Source organism: Oncorhynchus nerka, linkage group LG5, assembly GCF_034236695.1.
Source record: "Oncorhynchus nerka isolate Pitt River linkage group LG5, Oner_Uvic_2.0, whole genome shotgun sequence".
In the NCBI taxonomy this organism is placed as follows: domain Eukaryota; kingdom Metazoa; phylum Chordata; class Actinopteri; order Salmoniformes; family Salmonidae; genus Oncorhynchus; species Oncorhynchus nerka.
This window is the reverse complement of record NC_088400.1, coordinates 20,788,196-20,799,284: the sequence shown is the minus strand read 5'-3', so window position 1 is coordinate 20,799,284 and position 11,089 is coordinate 20,788,196. Positions and strand designations below refer to the sequence as shown.

Sequence of the window (11,089 nt, the reverse complement as noted above, 5' to 3'; positions counted from 1 at the left end):
AACTCCAGTGTAGCCTAATAGGATCTGTTTCAAATGATCACTTTCACACTTCATATACGCATTCACCTCAGGAATGGGGGAAAAAATATCCTTTCCATTTAATTCTACTAAATTCAATAATATTCTTCTTTAAATAAAGATAACACACTGAACAAAAATATAAAACGCAACATGAAATATAAGATCCCATAAACTTTCAATACACACAAAGCTGCTCTACAATTTTGAGCACAAATTAGTTTACATCCATGTTAGTGTGCATTTCTCCTTTGCCAAGATAATCCATCCACCTGACAGGTGGCATATCAATATGACTAAAATGCATGATCCTTACAGGTACACCTTGAGCTGGGGACAATAAAAGGCCACTAAAATGCATGATCCTTACAGGTACACCTTGAGCTGGGGACAATAAAAGGCCACTAAAATGCATGATCCTTACAGGTACACCTTGAGCTGGGGACAATAAAAGGCCACTAAAATTCATGATCCTTACAGGTACACCTTGAGCTGGGGACAATAAAAGGCCACTAAAATGTGCAGTTTTCACAACACAATGTCACAAAATGTCTCAAGTTGAGGGAGCTTGCAATTGGCATGCTGAAATGCAGATATGTCCACCAGAGCCGTTGCCAGGAATGTCCACCAGAGCCGTTGCCAGGAATGTCCACCAGAGCAGTTGTCAGGAAATTGAAAGTTAATTTCTCTACCATAAACCACCTTCAAAGTTATTTTAGAGAATTGACAGTATGTCCAACCGGCCTCAATTGCAGACAATGTGTCTCGGGTCGGCTCTCTTCACTGTATACATCAATGACGTCGCTCTTGCTGCTGGTGATTCTCCGATCCACCTCTACGCAAATGACCATTCTGTATACTGTACACCTGACCCTTCTTTGGACACTTAACTTCCAGGCGAGCTTCAATGCCATACAACTCTCCTTCCGTGGCCTCCAACTGCTCTTCAATGCAAGTAAAACGAAATGCATGCTCTTCAACCGATCGCTGCCCGCCCAGCATCACTACTCTGGACAGTTCTGACTTAGAATATGTGGACAACTACAAATACCTAGGTGTCTGGTTAGACTGTAAACTCCCCTTCCAGACTCACATTAAGCATCTCCAATCCAAAGTTAAATTGGCTTCCTATTTTGCCACAAAGCATCTTTCACTCATGCTGCCAAACATACCTTCGTAAAACTGACCATCCTACTTATCCTCGACTTTGGCAATGTCATTTACAAAATAGCCTCCAACACTCTACTCAACAAATTGGATGCAGTCTATCAGTGCCATCCATTTTGTCACCAAAGCCCCATATACCACCCACCCCTGCGACCTGTACGCTCTTGTTGGCTGGCCCTCGCTTCATACTCGTCACCAAACCCACTGGCTCCAGGTCATCTACAAGTCTCTGCTAGGTAAAGCCCCGCCTTAGCTCACTGGACACCATAGCAGCACCCACCCGTAGCACGCACTGCAGCAGGTATCTCTCACTGGTCACCCCCAAGTGTGTATGGTGTCATTTGGGCGAGCGGTTTGCGAATGCCAACGTTGTGAACAAAGTGCCCCATGGTGGCAGTGGGGTTATGGTATGAGCAAGCATAAACTACCGACAATTGCATTTTAGCGATGTTAAGATGAATGCACAATGATACCGTGATGAGGCCCATTGTCATGCCACTCATCCACCGCCATCACATAATGCACAGGCCCGTGTCACAATTCCTGGAAGCTGTAAATGTCCCAGTTCTTCATGGCCTGCACACTCAGACATGTCACTCATTAAGCATGTTTGGGATTCTCTGGATTGACGTGTACAACAGCGTGTTCCAGTTCCCGCTAATATCCAGCAACTTCGCACTGTCATTGAAGAGACATTCCACAATCAGCCTAATCAACTTGATGCAAAGGACCTGTGCATGAGGCAAATGGTGGTCACAACAGACCTGATTCTCTGATCCACACACCTACCATTAAGGCATCTGTGACTAAGATGCATATCTGTATTCCCAGTCATGTGAAATCCCCTAAGGGCCTAATTACCTGATTTTTGTTATTAACTCAGTAAAAGCTTTTAAATTGTTGCATGTATATTTTATTATTAAAATAGTACAGGACAGAATATATTGTCTGTTAAATGAACAAGCCCACCCGACTGTTCACAACTGACTCGCCTAGTTAAAAGTACAGCCAGTGGCATGGCCAGAACATACAGTAGGCCAACTCAATTTGTTCATGTGGTTTAGACATGCATAAATATCTATGGATTTATTGTGATGTGCATATTAAATTGATTTAGTCGACTTTTATAAAATGTAGATGTTCCAAAGGCTCGCATGTGTGGAGGCCTGGAGATGCTAAACATGTTAACGGTCAATTACTATCAGACCGGTAGTCTTTTGCATGACATTAACCAGCTGACAAAATATCATTACACCCACAGCCCTATGTGACCACCTTTGATGTATAACATTGTAAACAAGTTGCATTTAGAATTTTTTTATTTCAAAGATCAACTGGTTATAAATAAATATTTATGGACTATGTGATTTGAGCCCTGAACACTGATTGGTATACATTTTAAAATACAACTGCTGTCAGCCAGTTATGACATTTATTTCTACTTCTAATTACATTGTTACAGTTTATAATAGCAATAAGGCACGGTGGGGTTGTGGTATATGGCCAATATACCACAGCTAACGGTGTTGCATTACATAGTGCTTAACAGCCCTTAGCTGTGGTATTTTGGCCATATACTACACGCCCTTTGGCCTTAAATATGCAGCTGAAGCAAATGCTAAGTCTGGAAACGTACCTTTTCCAGTTAACTTAGCTACCGTAGAAGTGCTTACTTTGCAGGCTATTGAGTTGTAGTCCCATACACAAAATGTCCAAATAAACTGGAAGTATCTACAGAGTTTATATTTTTATTCACATCACCGAAATTGAACCAAATCTCAAATACAATGGCAAAGTCAATCATTGATTCATCAAAAAATTGTTTAAACGATTAATTAAAAAAGTTATTTAACTTCATATTGCCTTATTTGAGTGTCAATGGAACAGTTTTTTGGACATGACACGAACACTAATACATAATAGCTAAACAGTTAACAATACATGTTCTGAATTGGCTACATAGTCATTTTACAGGCTAGGCCTATCTGTTACTGCAAGGTCCGGCTGTCTTCCTCTCCTTGAGCAACGGCCCACTCGTCTCGCACACATGCAGGTAATGCAGCAAACACAGACGCGTTCAAGTGGCATTCTGATCCTGCCCGATATGTTGATTTATTTGAACAAAAGCCTAAAATTACACTTATTAATGAACTTAATTTCCACAACTTCCCCAAAACTGGAAGACATCCATTTAAAATTCCACAACTGACAGGATTTTCAGACCCTATTAACAACCTCAAGACAGGTTGGTTTCTCAGCAACGTAACAAACCAGACTAGGTTGGCTTATATTGTTGACGTCGGAAATATTTAGTCTCCAATGTTAATTGTAAACAATTACATTTGCACTAGTCTCAAATACATTGTTACAGGGGTAAGCAAGCAAATTTGTCATATTAGCATTGACATCACATCAGTCAAAACAAGATGTGGTATCAAGAAGAAACAAATCCCCCCCATGATTCAGACATGGCAGTTTGTCAGTAGCGCCTGGCCATCCAGAATCACAACTTCGGCCCCATTGAAGCATGCACACATTGTGACGTTGTCAGCTAACCCATCTATAAACAGACTTTATTCAATACTTTAAATTGCAATCTCATTAGAACTTATTAAAGTACCTAGGTTATCCTGTTTAACTATTCCCTGACTCAGCAGCAGGTTGAAAAAGCAAAGACTTCGCAGGGAATTGAACCCCATCCTGAGGAATATCAGGAGTGCCACCACCGGAGTCTTTTGCTTTTTTTTTGTTGAAGGACAAAAAGCAAAACCTGGAGGAACAAAAACCAAATGGTTTGTTCTCCCAGGAAAAGAAAAACCCTTACTACCTGCTGCTCTACACGAACCAGAGGACTTTAGCATCGTTGCGTGCCTGAAACTAGAGGAAAATAAGTCGCCCCCCCCCATCCCAAAAAGAGACTGCATTGGTACACTAAATGCCACAATAAATATTCCACAACATTACTAAGTTTCAGCCATGATACATGAAACTAGATTACCGACACTCGTCCGGATTCAGAAGTTAGTCAAACTTGCGAGGATCAAGCTCTTAAATTTCAAGCTGTAATAAGAAAAGAGACAATTACACACACCCCCCCACCCCTCAACGCAGAACCTGATATTCTCTGAAATTGAAAACCTTGGTCATTTGCTGTGACCCACCGAAACAGTACAAACCGCACCCAGACAGTTTTTCCACACTGACAACTTCCTAGAACTGGATCAAATCAAGACAGACCGACTTCCTGTGACTCTGCAGTTGTGAGCTGTCCCAGTGCACCGTAGAAACAGAAGTTGACTCAAGAGATATCTGAAAGGAAGAAAGAAAAAGTGTTGCCCCCCCCAACCCTCCCTGCGTCCACCCAGACTACTGGAATGTGCCCATTTTACGCAATAGCTACAAGGAACATTTGGGTTATTTATCTTTATGTTATGTAGAGCTATTGTGCATGCAGACAAAGGGTTGAATTACACAGCCATGGTGAGTTCAAAGTAAAAAGGGAACCAAAATGACTTAACTTTGTAAACAAGAAACTGTAGAGATGCTCAATTAGCAGCAAGACAAGCTTGTGGCTCTTCATCTGAAAGTGACTTGGTTCTCAGTGTTCCATTACGGGGCGGATCACAGATGCCAATTCAAGACCATTGTACTTCAGATTGAGAAATAGTCACCTGAGAAACCAAAAGGGGGAAAGGAAAGGAACAAACAGCACAGAGGGAGAAGAGACTGAAGAACGTCGGGCGGGGAGGACTTTAAGCTCAAGCCAATAGAGGGAGAGATGGTAGGTACTTCAATCAGGGGACACACTCATTTGCGGACAGTTCCCGGCGGCTGATAGATGCAGGAGGCGCAATCGTAGTGGACAGTGAAACGAGAGAATGATCTGAAACGAAGAGGTGTCGACAAACATTCTCCCACCACAGCAATCAACACCTACATGACGTTTCTTAACTTAGTTAAAGATGCAAAGCTTTAAGGCTCTAGGCCAAAGGGGTTGAGGTATATGCAGCTAAAAGCATTTCCTGACTATGGTCATTAATGGAAATTAACAGAAATCCAGTTGAAGATGTCCATTGAATCAAACAAAAATATGACAGGGGTCTTACTAAATGAAGAGTGAGAGGTAAACACCTTCCCACATGTTCCAGGTTAGAAGACATCATACGTGCTTGCGCCAGGCTCACTGACTTCTGTAGAGAAAAAGTGCATAATCCCCCTCCCAAGCCCAACAAATACCAATCCAAAAGCAACACATTTGCGCTGCATTCAGTCCAAATTACAGCTGCACAGTTGCGCAGTGTTCCTCAGCTACCTTCATTTGGGAAAGCTGTCACACAGTTGCGCGACTGCTGCAAGATCATTAAACCAAATGCTATACAGTTGAAAAGCTACCATGATACAAGACTGCCTGTGTCCTTGAACAGTTGCACAAGAGCTGGTAGCTGAGGTGATCTAATAGGTAAAGCTAGAAATGGTCTTAAATGTAACAAACGTGCTCAAACTGTCCTGCCTGTGTTGAGACGAGATCAAAGGACGGTGCGATTCCTGTGGTCACGTCACTGGTAGATGGCATTCTCCGGTAGGGCTTTTGCAATTCTGCAAGATCAAAAGCAAACAGCCAACACCCCTATACCCACCCTCACCAGAACACACGTTACCCATACCCAAAGTATGCTTTATAGTTTACATAAAATGAAGGGTTTCCACCAAATCTTCCTGTTGGAACAGAAGAGATTTGCACCCATAGGGAAAGCACAGCAGCGCAACTTCTACATACCACAAGTAGTGCTGAGCAGTTGCATTGCTAGGTAGATGCTTCTCTATTCAAGAATAAGCAACTGAGGCCAGAATAAGGCCCATTCAGACAGCCATGTCCCACATCTTGACTTTACCCATGATCAGACAGATATGAGCTGGATTGAACTTATCTGAAACCTTCACTTTCCACCATGTAAGAGCTGCCATCAAGCCCAGGTCACTTCCGTGCTCTAAAAGCACCAAGCTAAGACACCTGAAAAAGCACAAGAAAAGCCCCCCCCCAGACAAGATTCCCCCAAATAACAAATGCATAACAAAATGTCTTCAATCACAATAAGCTATGCATTTATTACCAATTATGAATCCTTTACAGATAGCTCTGTTGAATCAATACAAAACATTACCTAATTTGCAAAGGGAGTGCAATTTATGTGTTGCCAAATGTTATGAAATATTAAAAAGGGAAATGTGAACACATTTGTAAGTGACCTTACTTGAGACCTTGCGAGGCGTTTTGAAGCGATTGAAAACGTTTACATACAATGAGTTAGGGGGTGTTCCTGTTGGTCTTGAGTATTGAAAATGCAGGACACAGCACACTGGAAAATGCAGAAGGGAAAACAAGCCTTCCACCATTCCCACCCACACAGACATACCCAAACAGTAACCAACCAAGACACCACAATTACAGTATCAAATTGTATTAACAGTTGCTAATATACAATGAAAATATCAAAACCAAATTTGGAAATCCCAAATCATTAACTTTCCACACAAAAAAACGTTAAAATACCACTGGCCTCTGCGTCACCGTTTCTCCTTAAGACACACGGGGGTAGACGTGGACCTCTAGTTGTTCTTTCATTGAACGGTTGGGTCACATAATAATCTGGAAAAGTCACAATTAAGCAGTCCCCTGACCCCAGAGACCCCAAATGCAACTTTATACTCCATGACATAGAAATGTGTCAATCTAAAGGTGACCATTACCACACTCCCTGGGAGAATACGAGTCGACTTCCCAAAACGTGGCCCGCCACTTGCTACACCCTTGTAGACACCGAGGAATCTCTACACCACAATGCGAAACGGACACCCGAAAGATGTGGACCACCCGGTTGATTCCTTGCTCCCCAAACCTCAATGCTAGCCATTTGGATCTTTAAATGCTGCTTTACACGAAGCTGTGTGAAAGAATTCTAGGAAGAAATTTGGATTAACAACCCCCCTCCCCCCCACAACCCAAATATGGCTGCCCAGTTCAAATGCATTGAAGAAAAACACTTAACATAAGTATGGTAGTACATATTCAAATGTGATCAACTCACTACAGAAAACTAGCACAAAATACCTTCCTACATCACTTTAACGCCGGAGGGGTCACTTGATCCATCCTAGAACTATCATTTACGCGATGTCCCCAACTCTTTTTGATTAATGTGGTGGGTAGTACTAAAGAGGGACTCCCTTGGACGGTCAGCTTTGCTTTAAGGGGCGAGCCTGTGAAAAGAAGAACTCGGAAATTGTCCCCCCCCATCCACAAAGGCACTACAGTTGGACCAATAATACGAGACTAGATAGAAATTCAGGGATAATCCCGTAATTACCAATATGAAGGCAAATGTAAATTTGATATCAATATTTAGCTAGGGGAATAGTTACTCCGCATGTGATCAGATCATGCATTTAAACTCACTGCTCACTTTAACCAGCAGATGTAGCTGCTCAGCACCAAAGGGGCGTTGCGGTACGGACGTACAGAAGACCTCCCACTCAACACACTCCCATGTAGACCGCATCTTGGGGGGTAGACCTATTGAACTCAATGACAGGAGAAACTCCTCCGCCCCGGGGGCACTACATCTGTGCTGCAGATGTAGGGTGAAATCCTTTTAAGACGGTCCTCCTCTCACCAGCCCACTACCAAGAAGGCCACGGGGGACTCATCACAGCAGACACTCAGCACACAGGAAAGGGAAACCAGGAAAATAAACGCTTTACCACACCATTACCTGAAATAGGAAGAAACAAAACTTCGCGAGCAACTGTTCTTGACAGATTTAAAAAGTGACTTTTAAATTAAGACTCTTGGCCTCATTAAATGTTACCACTGCCCATCATACAAACCAAACACTTTTCCTGTGACTGGCGAAGCTAGTTGACCCTTTTACACGTATGCTCTTTAACACGTCTGCCTCATTGCTGCTGGGACCCACTGGCTGGCTTAGGGCAACAGTCGACCTGGAACTTCTCCGCGCTCGGCTCACTGCAAGGCTCGCTACCCTGCCATCTGGCTCGCTCCCTCTGATGAACACCCGGCTGCTTCCCACGACTGGCTCCCATCTGCTCCTCCCTCGATCCTGCCTCGCTCCCCGCTGGTCCTCCCAGTTTGCCCGTGGCCTGGTTCCTCCCTCTGCTCCTGAAATAGTCCTTCCTTACACACTGCTAACTAGCTAAGTCCTTCCCCTCACAACTCAAACTCAGTCCATTCTCAGAAAAAAAAGCCTTCTTTTCTTCACTAGAGCCAATTGTGTTTTGAAAAAGTAAAAAAAACATCTGAGGCGTGACAACACAAGGTCACATTTGAGCCTGCGATTCCAGTAATTACAGCACGTGCTCTTTAGGCGACCACTTCACTTGGATACTTAATCAGCAGCACATCTGACATTTTAGGTTTAAAAACGTGGTTAATTCTTGAAGTAGCTCAAATGACTGATACAGGTACCGTCAGGCCAAATTCTCTTCCAATACTTTGCTTGCTATTCAAATGAATAAGGCTTCACGTTTCATATCGTTCAAGTTTACTAGCTTTTTTCTCTCACGTGTTGTGTTACCTATACAGATTTTTTTTCTGACAAGCAGACAACTATCAGAACTTGTTCTTCAAGTAAAGTAAAAACAAAAACGTCTTGAAGTTGCTAAAACACATCTGATAAATGGGACCATCACCCAACTTCGATTCTTCAATTTGTTGTTGGCTGTTCTCAAAGGCATCATATCTTTTCACAAGGTATTAGTCTTGAAACTTGCTTCCTACATTAACTTTCTACGATTGTCCTTACATGTAATCAACTATCAGCAGGTCCACGTATTCGTAATTTTAGGCTTAATATAACAAAAACGTGAAAATGCATCTGATATTCACCTAACTCCTATTGCTGAATCTTATTCGGTATAAAATGTATTTCTTCCCGATATGTGATCAACTTGCAACACCACTTGAAGTTAGCTTAACTGCCTGAGACCACCGCCCACTATTCAAATATTTAGCTGGCTATTCGTATGACGTCACAATTCTTCACAAGACCGTCTAGCAACGTGCATATTTAGCTTCGTATTCACAAGGCTTCATATGATTATTTTCTTGTAACGTATTGTTCATTTGAGGAAAAAGATCAAATAGACACATTGAAGTAACTATACTGCCTCAGATAAATGGGAACTTAATTGAATTGTATCAGGTTGTATTGAATTGTAACTTGGTTCTTTCGATAACGCTTCTTATACAACCTGATTATTTTCTGATCTTCGAAAATGACATTCGTAGCTTGATCTTCAGATAACTGCACCGAATCGCCAGGACATCCGTTTCTCCCTAATCGCCATTTTGAATCGGGCCTACAAGTGCGCCACAAGACCAGTATTTTGTTTGGCAAACAATTTTACTAAAAATTTCGCTGTTACTTAGCTTAGAATTAATGCCGATGCCAGTTCAGTTGAACTAAGCATACTTCTGAGGTATATTAGGTAACCTCCGCTGCTAAAAACAAGACCCTGCCACCGAACGTTAATCTCGTTTTTGTGGCCACCATCTTGACTTTTGTCAACTGACACGTCAGAATTAAAAAATGTCCTTAGCTAGCGAGTTGCTATGACTTAACGTCACCTTCTTTGTTTTTAAACAAATACAAAATCATGTACGATCCGTCGCTAGAAAGCGATAGATATAGATAGTAACAAATCTAGGCGTCAAATGACAACTCAACAGCTAACGTTAGCTACAGTAGCATAGCTATATTATCTGGTCAACTTCACCTAGTTTCACACTACACTGCTGCTATTAAACCTGTACTACTACAGTTAACCATATCATTACGCACTACTCAAATAAAATAAGCAAAATACGCGATTCTGAAAATTCTAATAAAATCACAACGACCAGAGAGCATCAACGCAGTGTTTAGAAGGGGTGGTTTGCTGACTGAATTTATAGTCTAGTTGTGATGCGGCTAACGTCACAATGCGAATACCTCCGACCTAGTGATTCTACGAAATAGGTCCAACTTTGTCGAGCCTTTATGAAATGACTACGTACTTTTACTTACACTGTGTTACTTTACCGTGAAACATAAGCTTACAAACCTATTAATTTTGATTTATGGTAAGGAAAAAAGGGGTTCGGAAGAAAGTAACTATGGGAGCCCATCAAAATGTGCACTTTGCTTTCATCTCATCCATGAACCAACCTATTTATATAAACAGTTTCAAACTTGCCAACCATAATACAGTACTGTACATACTGCCATTCTTTATTATAAAGTCTACTCATTTCGTTGGTCACAGACGCTGCAGTTGGAAGAGTGAGTCAGTCATTCGACATTTTCAAATAACAACAGCTGACGTCAAAGCATTTGGTGCTCGGATGAATACAGAGCTAGATGTGAACAGTCCTTACAAACCGGATGAAACTGGAAGTCACTCGTTCATTCTACCGGGTCTACTTCTCTTATACTGCATTGCTGAAGTTGGATTTGACTGATTTCGGATATTGTGTCACACGTCTTTGATTGTGTAGCCTACCAACCAAGGACTCTCACCCACATTTGAAACAATATAACTACACATTTGCAGAAGAGCTAGATGAGAACTGTGTGGGAGAACAAACCAGTTTAATTGTCCTTTAACAAAAATAGGTGGACGAGCTGTAACATGACTCATCAGTGGCATTCAAAATATTACATCAGAACAAAACCCAAGATGGCTGCAGTAGCCCAGAACAAACCTGTGTGGTTTATATGCTGGAAAAGTGATGATTATTCATGAAGCCAACATTGGCAGCAGCCATACCAGATCCGTCAGCAGGTTTATTTGTGTCTTATAATCAGCTTTTTTAATGTGATATCTTGGCACAACAATCCAATTAAAT

The 11,089-nt window shown here is 41.9% G+C and overlaps 1 long non-coding RNA gene across 1 annotated transcript; it reads right to left on the bottom strand.

The window, feature by feature from the left end:
• Positions 1–6,266: 6,266 nt before the first annotated feature.
• LOC115129235 (uncharacterized) lies at positions 6,267–10,163 on the bottom strand. Its single transcript, XR_003863641.2, has 2 exons — positions 8,071–10,163; positions 6,267–7,955 (listed from the first exon to the last, which is right to left on the bottom strand). It is a non-coding gene; the product is annotated as an uncharacterized LOC115129235 (long non-coding RNA).
• Between the last annotated feature and the right edge of the window lie 926 nt (positions 10,164–11,089).